Source organism: Apium graveolens, chromosome 2, assembly GCF_009905375.1.
Source record: "Apium graveolens cultivar Ventura chromosome 2, ASM990537v1, whole genome shotgun sequence".
In the NCBI taxonomy this organism is placed as follows: Eukaryota; Viridiplantae; Streptophyta; class Magnoliopsida; order Apiales; family Apiaceae; genus Apium; species Apium graveolens.
This window is the reverse complement of record NC_133648.1, coordinates 96,090,455-96,102,214: the sequence shown is the minus strand read 5'-3', so window position 1 is coordinate 96,102,214 and position 11,760 is coordinate 96,090,455. Positions and strand designations below refer to the sequence as shown.

At 38.4% G+C, this 11,760-nt stretch overlaps 1 non-coding gene across 1 annotated transcript; it reads right to left on the bottom strand.

The window, feature by feature from the left end:
* Positions 1-10,986: 10,986 nt before the first annotated feature.
* On the bottom strand, positions 10,987-11,093 carry LOC141709495 (small nucleolar RNA R71). The gene has a single exon (XR_012570069.1). It is a non-coding gene; the product is annotated as a small nucleolar RNA R71 (small nucleolar RNA).
* Positions 11,094-11,760: the final 667 nt, after the last annotated feature.

The following is an 11,760-nucleotide window of genomic DNA, read 5'->3' as shown; positions in this document are numbered from 1 at the left end:
CAGTATAGTATTATGTACGGAAGATAGTAATGACTACGTGAGAAGCAAAAGCTATTGTGCTAGAAGCTATTATTAGAGTCTGTGTAATAGACTTGAAAGAATTTGGAATGATCATTTATCGCGGATTGAGTTTTCTTATGACAATAGATCATATGTCATTATCGAGATGTCGCCTTATAAGATCCTTGAGGGAAGACAATGTCGATCTCCCTTATGTTAGGATGAAGTTGTAGAGCGCAAGATGCTCGGACCAGTAGTAGTCCAAAGAACGAAGGATATAATAGATCTAATCAGAGGACGGCTGGTAGCATCCCAAGACAGACAGAAGAAATTTGCAGACCTAGCCCGAAAGGACAAGGAGTATGAAGTAGGGGACTTAGTACTGCTAAAAATATCCCCTTGGAAGGGATTAATGAGGTTCGGAAAGAAAGGGAAACTAAGCCCAAGATACATTGGACCTTTTGAGATACTAATACGGATTGGGAAGTTAGCTTACGAGCTAGCCTTCCCCGGAACCTACAACAAGTTCATAATGTGTTCCATGTGTCAATGCTAAGGAAGTATCATCGGGATGCCAGACACATAGTGGAGTACGAGCAGGTGGATATGCAACCAGATCTGACTTACGTGGAGAAACCAGTAAAGATTATAGATAAGAAGGAACAGGTGCTTCGGAATAAAGTGATCAAGCTAGTCAGAGTGCTATGGCAGAATCATAATGTGGAGGAATCAACTTGGGAACTAGAGAGCGCAATGCTAGAAAAGTACCCCCAATTGTTTTCTATCTGATTCCGGGACGGAATCCTTTTAAGGAGGGGAGACTGTAATAACCCCAAAAATTTTGAACTTTTTGTAACCCTTATGAATAGTAATTTTGCTGATTATGCTGAATAAGAAAACTTTTCATGCGACACTTTGTAGAGGTTCTTTTATTGTTATTCTGAGATCTTATTAGTACTCTATATGGTATATAAGTGTATGTAAAGATCGTCAGAATCCAGATTCGAACACTTTGATTTTTCCCGAAAATCCACCAGATACCGAAAGAATTGAGTATAAGGTAACATGATTAAAATGATTTAAATTCAAGGATTATAAGAGAGGATCATAAAAGGAATATAAAATATTGAGAAAGGTTTAGGGGAACCCAAGTTATAAGCTCCCGGGTATGATCCCTCAAACGATGAACGAGAACGAAAGTTAAGCGAACCGTATAACAGATCAACGATCATTAGCCAAGTAATTAGGAGTTAATCAAAGGTGTTAGTGGAGGATGATGTCATCACACCAACAAGAGGAGGACAAGTGTAACAGGATGACATAAGTAGATGACATAAGCATGACCAAATGGGAAGGGTTGGTTGGTTGATTGTGAGCCACACAATTTTTACCATGGTAAAAGGTTAATTAACAAACGAAAAGGAAGCAACCAAGCAAACACATTCATTTCTCTTCCCCCCATCTCCTTGCTCACGGTTTTTTGAAGAAAAACAAGAAGAAAAATTTCCAAACCCAAACTCCACTCAATCATAATTCAAGAGGTTTGTTTCTTTGGATCCTATATTTCATAACTAAGAAGAGCAAGTAGTTTGAGTGGTTGAATCAAAGGTTTTCTATCTCAAGCAAATCATTTTATTTTAGAGTGAATAGTAACTTTCAAGAGCAAATTTTTGATTCTTGATTTTATTTGTAAGGTCAAGGTAGCTTAAGCATAGATAAAGGTTTCCATGGGCATTCCAAGGATCTTTCATAGATTAAAAGCTTCAAGGAAGGTATAAAACTTCAAACCCTAGTTTTACTTTGAATATTTAGGAGTGGTTTTGATTAATATAGTTCATGAGAAGCATGATGCTTGTGTGTTTAAAGTTTGGTTGGGTTTGTAGTGATTTGGATGATTGAATCTTGTTTATAGTTAATGAAACTTAAGTATAGTTAGTAGTTCATGTTTGTGGTTGAATAAATTGGAAAATCTTGAGGATACGGACTGATGTATTAAGGTTTGGATGAAGTTTGGTTGTATTGGTGGTTATGGGTTGAATTATGGTTGATTTTTGGATTATTGGAGTAGTTAAACTTTGGTAATCGCGTAAACATAGCCGTCGTAATGCCCGATTTACCTTAGACTGCTTTTGTTCTTTACATCAGGACCCGTGAACTCACTGTTAGGTTTTGACCATTGCCATGTTTAGATAGTTTATGTTACGAGCTTCGTTTTGATGTGTGGTTCGCTTGAATCCGATGTACGGTTTAGGAGAAACGACCGTTTTAAGTAACGGCGTTTCGCGAACGAATCATTACCCCTCGCCTTACTTTGAAACCTTGGTTAATGCCCTTAAATGACTAATTGGAGTATGAAACAATTATGTAAAGTGGATTAGGCAGTTGGTAGAGTACTCGTGAAAGAATCGCCTTAAAATTTTTAATGGTTAATTTACTAAAAATGGTGGAGCCGAGGGTACTCGAACGACTTATGTGATTCGTGAAGCGTAGGAGTGACCATAAGCGAACGTTAGGGTTCAATTGATTAAAGTCTAGTTTCTTAAGCGACCGGGGTTTGATTCCGACTTATGTTGTTGTTCATAGGTTATCGGACCCACTCTAAGCTTAAGTCTATCCGGGAACACTCAAACAAGTTTTCTACCCGTTATACTGTTGTTGGGATGTAAATATATGTATATGCATTATCTTATGATAGGTGCATGATTGTTATTAGCAAATTTTGCGATATATTGGAGCATGCTGATATGGTATATATGCATGTCTGTTTCGTAATCTTGATATCTAATTGTTGATTCGATTGCTTATAAGTTGCATAATACCTATGCTAGAGATAAGCAGTAGCGTATACCCTTAGTATAGGGGACCCAAAGGTGAACATATTGCTAAATCGGGAGTCGATGTTCCGGAGTATAATATATATATATATATATATTTATATATATATATATATAAATATAGTTTTCAAAACTATTAATCGAATAAGGTTTATTCAATAACTTTATTTTATTTAATGAATATTATTTTGAATATTCATTCGAGGACTCATGACTTCGTTTATTTTATTTAATGAATATTATTTTGAATATTCATTCGAGGACTTATGACTCCGTTTATTTTATTTAATGAATATTATTTTGAATATTCATTCAAGGACTTATGACTCCGTTTATTTTATTTAATGAATATTATTTTGAATATTCATTCGAGGACTTATGACTCCGTTTATTTTAGTTAACGAATATTATTTTGAATATTCATTCGAGGACTTATGACTCCGCTTATTTATTAAGTAATATTCTTTATTTTATTAAAGAATAATGTTCGATAATCAAACTTATTTTCGATTATTCAAATAAAGATCGTACTTTCGTATAAGTATATCTTTGGTTATTTATTATTCATTTCAAATATGAGTTTTAAAACTTCTACTTCAATTATTTATATAGAGATTATCCTTTATGGGAATATTATTTAAATAATAATATTCTGATATTTTCTAATATATCGGGACTGATTTATTTTATTAAATCAGTATTACTCCAAACATTCTTAATAATATTTTCGAGTCTTCAAAATGATTTTTAAAAGTTAGAGCGGATCCCAAAACTCATTTTTATATTTAAGATCTTCCTTTCAAGGAGATTTAAATACTCGCTCAAAACCTGAGGGATCCAGCTCTGTGGTGTATTATATATTCGCAACAAGGCTGTTGTTTTGAGAAAATGTCTTGATTACTTGCCCAACATTCGGGAAGTAAGTCCATCTATTTGAGTCGGCATAAGCAACATGGGCTCAGTGGGCGTCCATGAAAGTGTAAGCGGCTCAGTGGGAGTCCATCAATGCGTAAGTGGCTGAGTGGTTGTCCAGCATAGGTCCTAATGCGGTCAGGGTGATGACCAGTGGGGAATTCGTCCATCTACTAGTAGAAAAGGTTACTTATTGGTATCTTTGCCTGATCAGCAAGATATCAGGTTTATGCCAAGGTTTTCTCCTTTCCAAATTCATTGGATATTACAACTCTGTTTATAATTTTCATAACAGAGGTTTTCAAGGAGTGTATGAAATGTATATATATATATAGGTGTATATATATATCGGGACTTAATGAAGTATCTCGTAACTTCATTATTTATAATGATATTCCAAAGATTGAATCTATCTAAGTCTTTTCTTGTAGTCTCATCTATGTGATGAACTTTTGAAACTGATTATAACTTGAACGGTGGTAGTTCAAGTAGTATTCAGAAAAGATATAAGTATATTGGAGTATCTTGTAACTTCATCTTTTCAACTAATATCTGGTTAATAATTATCTTATGCATGACAAAGATTTTCACAAAAACGTTGAGACAAGGTTAGATATATGAGATCACCTTGCAACGATATTTTTATATAGTGATAAACTGGAACTCTTTGTATATTATGCATGGAAGAGGACTTCCAAGATTTTGAAAAGTATATATACATATATACTGAATATTTTGTGACTTGGTCGCGATAAGATATCAAACTTGGTTCATTTTTACTTGACCAAGACTTTCATGAGTACTATGAGGATGCTCACATATTGTAAATCATTATACATATTATTTTGGTGGGCTTGTTGCTCACCCTTGCTTTCTTATTTCATCACACAACAACAGATAGACAAGATGAACATGACCAAGTTCCCAATTCGTGAGTGGATAGGAAACGTTCTGCAGTTTCCTGTAGGCGTTGATGCCATTGTAGCTGAGGTAGGAACTACCAATAGGCTAGGCTTTCAACTTTTGATGTACCAGACTTATGCATACTTATGAATTGTAATAATGGCAAAGAATATGTAAATTTATTCAGAAACCCTTTTAAGGTGTAATGGTTTATAATTGTGGAATACAATGACTTGTGTTAGGTATTCATCTCTGAGACTATAACTTGTGGTGTGTGTATATTGTGGGGTCACAGTACGCAGTAGTTGGTTGTTTATAAAGATTGAGTGTTATTAAGGGAAATGGAACTCGTGACAATCCGGATCCCCGACCCCGGATTTGGGGGTGTTACAGAAATGGTATCAGAGCTAAGCGTTATAAACCTCAGAGATGATGTGGCGTTAAGATAATAAGTTCACTAAGATAATAAGAACTCTTGCCAAGTGTCGGACTACCTAACGTAGTACTGACAGTTAAAATCCTTATGGGAACCCTTATAAATATCGTGATAGAAGCATAGTTCGTTATCGTATATGGTAGCGGGACTCCGAACCCTGAGGTTGAGGAGCAACAGCGCGATGATGTTTTATTACTAATTGGAGATCGGATTGTGGATCCGATAGAGCGTCCTAACGCAGGACCAGATGATGTTCTTATTGAGGATGTAGCGGTTGAGGATGTTGTCCTAGAAGGGATTGTTGCTGAGGAGGATCTCCGGTAGTGACCAGCCAATCCTTTCTAGGACAACATCCTCAACCGCTACATCCTCAATATGAATATCATCCGGTCCCTTGTTAGGACGCTCTATCGGATCCACAATCTGATCTCCAATAAGTAATAAAACATCATCGCACTGTTGCTCCTCAACCTCAGGTTCATATTCTATCACATGGCTGGCGTCAGGATTGTACTTCTTAAGCAATGACACATAGAACACATTATGCACATGCTGATACTGAGGTGGTAAGGCTAACTCGTAGGCTACCTTCCCCACTTGACTCAAAACTTCAAAAGGACCTATATATTTAGGTGCTAACTTCCCTTTCTTGCCAAATCTGGATAACCCTTTTCTTGGTGACACCTTCAACAAAACGGCTTCGCCTACTTGGTATCGAACATCCTTACGCACTGGATCCGCATACTTCCTCTGTCTATCTTGAGCAGCAAGTAACCTTCTCTGAATTAACTTGACTGTGTCATGCAACTGTTGTACCAATTCCGAGCCGAGAATCCTTCCTTCTCCTACTTCATCCCAACTTGTCGGTGATCTACATTTTCGTCCGTACAAAGCTTCGTATGGTGGCATGCCAATACTGGAGTGATAGCTATTGTTGTAAGAGAATTCAATCAATGGCAAGTGGTCGTCCCAACTTCCTACAAAATCGATTGCACAACTGCGCAACATGTCTTCGATTGTTTGAATTGTCCTTTCGCTCTGACCATCGGTCTGCGGGTGGTACGCCGTACTCATGTTCAACTTCGTGCCAAGACTTTCTTGAAATTGCTTCCAGAATCTCGAGTTAAATCAGGGATCTCTGTCTGAAACTATTGATACGGGTACTTCATGCCTTAGTACGATTTCATGCACGTACAGATGAACCAATTTGTCCAATGACGACTTCTCATTAATTGGAAGGAAATGCGCTGACTTCGTAAGGCGATCAACTACAACCCATATAGCGTCATGTCCGAATTTCATTCGCGGTAGTCCCACTATAAAGTCCATAGCAATATTTTCCCATTTCCATTCTGGAATCTTTAGGGGCTGAATTAATCCGCTTGGTCGTTGATGTTCTGCCTTCACCTTCTGACAAGTATAACACTTAGCAACCCATTCTGCCACGTCTCACTTCATATTTGGCCACCAAAAGTTCTGCTTTAAGTCCCGATACATCTTGGTGCTTCCCGGGTGGATTGAAAATCTTGAATTGTGGGCTTCTTGTAGGATCTCATTCTTCAATTCAGGTACATGAGGAATCCAAATTCTTGAGGAAAACATTAGTATACCTTGCTCATCCCTTTGAGTGCCAATCTCTTCTCCAGTTAGCTGATTCTTCTCTTTCTCTATTACTTCTTCCTGACATTTCCTTATCCTTTCCACTAGTGTTGGCTGAAAAGTCATTGCACGACAAACTTCTTCAACTACCCCATAATTACACAGTTCTAATCCAGATTTCTTAATCTCTTCAGTCAATTCCTTTGGTGTTGCCATCATATTTAATCTATCCTTCCTGCTTAAAGCATCGGCCACAACATTCACCTTTCCAGGATGGTAATTTATCGAGCAGTCGTAGTCCTTGATCAATTCCAACCATCTCCTTTGCCTCATATTGAGCTTCTTCTGAGTGAAAATGTACTTTAAACTCTTGTGATCTGTGTAAATTTCACACTTTTCTCCGTAGAGGTAATGTCTCCATATCTTAAGTGCGAACACTATGGCGGCTAGTTCCAAGTCATGCGTCGGGTACTTCAATTCATGCGGTTTTAACTGTCTTGACGCATACGCGATCACCTTATTGTGTTGCATTAGTACACAGTCCAATCCCTTATGTGAAGCGTCACTGAATATCACAAAGTTTCCTTGGTCATCTGGTAGTACTAACATCGGAGCTGTTACCAATCTCTGTTTCAACTCTTGAAAGCTATCCTCACATTCTGCACTCCATTCGAACTTCTGATTCTTCCTGGTTAACTTGGTCAATGGCGTGGCGATTTTCGAAAAATCCTTGACAAACCTTCTATAGTACCCTGCCAATCCTAGAAAACTTCGCACTTCCGTAGGTGTCTTTGGCCTCTCCCAACTCATAATCGCCTCAATCTTTGCCGGATCTACTTTAACTCCTTCATTTTCAATGACATGTCCAAAAAATTGAACTTCCTTTAACCAAAACTCACATTTGGAAAACTTGGCATACAACTTCTCTTGCCGAAGTATCTCCAATGCTATCCATAGGTGTTGCTTATGTTCTTCTTCCGACTTAGAATAAATAAGGATGTCATCAATGAATACTACTACGAACTTGTCAAAATACTTTTTAAATACTCGATTCATTAGATCTATAAATGCGGCCGGGGCATTAGTCAATCCAAACGGCATTACTAGGAATTCATAATGTCCGTATCTGGTTCTGAATGCTGTCTTGGGAATATCTTCTTCCTTGATCTTTAATTGGTGGTATCCTGATCTCAAGTCAATCTTTGAAAAGCACTTTACTCCCTTCAACTGATCAAATAGGTCATCTATTCTTGGTAGCGGGCAGCGGTTCTTGATCGTTACCTTATTCAACTCCCGATAATCTATACATAGCCGCATACTTCCATCCTTCTTCTTTACAAACAAAACAGGTGCTCCCCATGGCGACGTACTTGGCCGTATCACTCCCTTATCTAACAATTCTTGTAGCTGGTTCACCAACTCTTTCATTTCTGCTGGTGCCATTCTATATGGGGCCTTTGAAACTGGTTCCGTGCCTGGAGCAAGGTTAATCTCGAACTCGATTTGTCAATCTGGGGGTAAGCCCGGTAGTTCGTCTGGAAACACATCTGGGAACTCGTTAACTACGGGGATATCTTCTATACTGGGACTGCCTTTTTCTGAATCCACTACATAAGCTAGGAACGACTCACAACCTTTTCTAAGTAGCTTCTTAGCCTGAACGATTGTAAGAAACAATTGCTCTTGCCTCTGTCCCTTAAATACTACCTTCTCTCCACTCTTCGTCTTTAAATACACTTTCTTGGTCTTACAATTAATCTGGGCGTTATTCTTCCCTAACCAATCCATACCTAAAATTATATCAAACTCTCCCAACTTGAAGAGTATCAAGTCGGCTGAAAACTTATACCCCGAAATATCAATCTCACACTTCGGACATAATTGATTCATAGGAATCTTCTCTTGGTTCGCAATTACCACATTTACTACCTCGCTCATAATTGTTTGATCACATTGTAGTTTATCAACAAAAGTTTCTGATATGAAAGATCTTGTTGCTCCCGAGTCAATAAATACTTTAGCTTTGACATTAGTGAGTAAAAGTGTACCTGCTATCACCTCTGAGTTCTGAACAACGTCCTTCATTTTCAGATCGAATGTCCTTGCTGTTGCTTGCGGAGTTGTTGTAGGTGGTGGAGGTAATGCCAATACCTCGGCTGGCACGCTTGCACTGGTACTTGATAAGTGGCATTTTATACCACTTAGAACGTCTTAAAATGGCTTAAATTGGTGTCTTGAAATCAAGTATTTTGTGTATTTGATGCGTTTTTCTAGTGTTTATGCATTTCAGGGTATTAGTTGCATTTCGGAGAAGGAATCATCAAGAATAAGCCTTGGCATGTGTTCACCATTGCGAGAGGAAAAGAACGGGCAGATTACGGCGAAGAAACGGAGCAAACCTGGAAATTTTCCAGTAGGGTCCTGCGCGCCCGCGCAGCAATGCTGAGCGGCCGCGCAGCAGCCTTGCGCGCCCGTGCAGAAATGCTGAGCGGCCGCGCAGGGTCGGGGAAAAAGATATATTATTTTAGACTTCTACTTCTGTTTGGCTTCCAACTTCTATGTAATCTGAGTTTTATGGGATTATTATATAAGTAGATTTGAGACATTTTTCAAAGAGTATTAAGAGGAGATTATGTTTTAGATTGTGTTTTGCAAGAAGCGAAGGAGATAAGGAAGAAGACCGATTTAGCACACAACAACGAAGAGGAAGCATATATTCTTGTGATTCTTGTTTCGTTGTAACGTTGGATGCTAGTTTTCTTGCTTTGACTTATTTACTCTTGTGACGTACTCTATTTTAATATAATCAGTTTAGTTATTATTTTCTTGTGTTTGTTATCATGATTTCATATGAACCCATGATGGCGATAAGTTCTATTATGGGCTAATCGTGATCATGGGGTTGCAACGGATTTATTATGGAATTCTTTAGTTAATTGTTTAATACTTTAGTATGTGATGATTGCATGATATCTAGTATTGGTTGTGCGTATTCGTCTTATGTGCGTCGCGAACATATAAGATAGGGTGTTAATCTCTTGTGAAGCGACGGTGGATCTTGAGATTTAGAACTTGCCATGCTAGCATAGGTTCATGTACATTGTGCATGATTAGTGGGTAACTCTAACAGTTTTATTTGCCCTATGTAATCAAAAGGAATAACTTGTGCTTAAATCGTTGTGTTGTCAATTTCTGTAGACATATAAGAACTCAACATAATTGATGACTATTCAACTTCTATCTTAATTGTGGATGTTTGGTAGAATGGTATTAGTACAATGAAAGTTGGCTTTTATCAGTTTCGTGTTATTCGATTAATATCATCACTGTCACATGCTAAAGGTAATAACTATGGCTATAAAAGGAAGTAATAATGAAGTTGTGATCTCATGAGTGTTTTATTATTGATAATTTGAAGTGTTAGTTAAGTGGTTAATTAAGTAGTTAATTATAGTTAATATTTGATCAACAATTTTAAGTGTTATTATCTTAACATTGAGAAGTAATCATACATTGGTGAGTGAGTTAAATTAGACAATAACTTAGTCTGAGTCTCTGAGGGAACGAACTAGAAAGTATTCTATATTACTTGCGAACGCGTATACTTGCGTGAATATTAGTGCGTGATTTCACCCTAACAAGTTTTTGGCGCCGCTGCCGGGGACTCGGCGTATTTGTTTAGTTTATGTACTTACCATCATCATTAGGACTCAGTGATTAGGACGTAGTAGTTAATTACTCTTTTCGGTTGTGTTTCAGGTACTTTAGCAAGCGTTTATGCAAACTCGTTCTCGTGCTCGCAAGAGGACCTTAGATACAGCTGAGGAGAAAGACGAAGTTATTGATACTCCGGAGAAGTTAGATTTTGAGGATTCGAATTCAGCAACTGAGCAGAAAGAACCAGTAAACATGGGAGATCGTATTGTTCAAGCTGATCCAGATCTTATGGATTTTTCTCGGCCTAAAATTGATGACATTCAGTCAAGCATCCTTCATCCGGCTATTCAAGCTAACACCTTTGAAATCAAGCCGGGCACTATTCAGATGGTGCAGAATTCTGTTTCTTTTGGAGGAGCGGCAACTGAAGACCCCAACATGCACATAAGGAATTTTGTCGAGATCTGCAGCACTTTTAAGTATAATGGCGTGACTGATGAGGCTATCAAGTTGAGGCTTTTCCCATTCTCACTGAGGGATAAAGCTAAAGACTGGTTACATTCTGAACCAGCTGGGTCCATCACTACGTGGCAAGATCTTGCGCAAAAGTTTCTGGTGAAGTTTTATCCAATGGCAAAGACTGCTGCTATGAGGAGTGCTCTTACTCAGTTTGCGCAGCAACCTACAGAATCTATGTGCGAGGCTTGGGAACGCTACAAGGAAATGTTGAGAAAATGTCCACATCATGGAATGCCGGATTGGATGGTAATCACTGGTTTTTATAATGGTTTGGGGGCCCAATCTCGGCCCATGCTCGATGCAGCAGCTGGAGGCGCCTTATGGGCTAAGAGCTATACTGAGGCGTACAATCTTATTGAGACGATGGCTGCAAATGAGCATCAAAACCCAACTCAGAGGATGACGTCAGGCAAGGTAGCAGGTATTCTGGAAGTTGATGCAGCCACCGCTATTGCAGCCCAGCTCCAAGCGCTATCAATGAAGGTTGATTCTTTGGCTACGTATGGAGTTAATCAAATAGCTATGGTTTGTGAGCTTTGTTCAGGTTCTCATGCTACGGATCAGTGTTCTCTTGTCAACGAATCTGTTCAGTATGTGAATAATTATCAGCGACAACAGCAGCCTGTGCCAGCGACCTATCATCCTAACAACAGAAATCATCCAAATTTCAGCTGGGGAAATAATCAGAATGCTATTCAGCCACCATATCAGCAAGGAGTGAGTAAACAGTTTAACCCACCTGGATTCCAGCAACCACAGCAGTATGCTACAAGACAATCATATCCTCAACAGGGAAGTGCAGCTGCACCTACTAGTGCTGATTTTGAGGAACTTAAGCTGTTGTGCAAGAGTCAGGCGGTTTCTATCAAGACCTTGGAAAATCAAATCGGTCAATTAGCC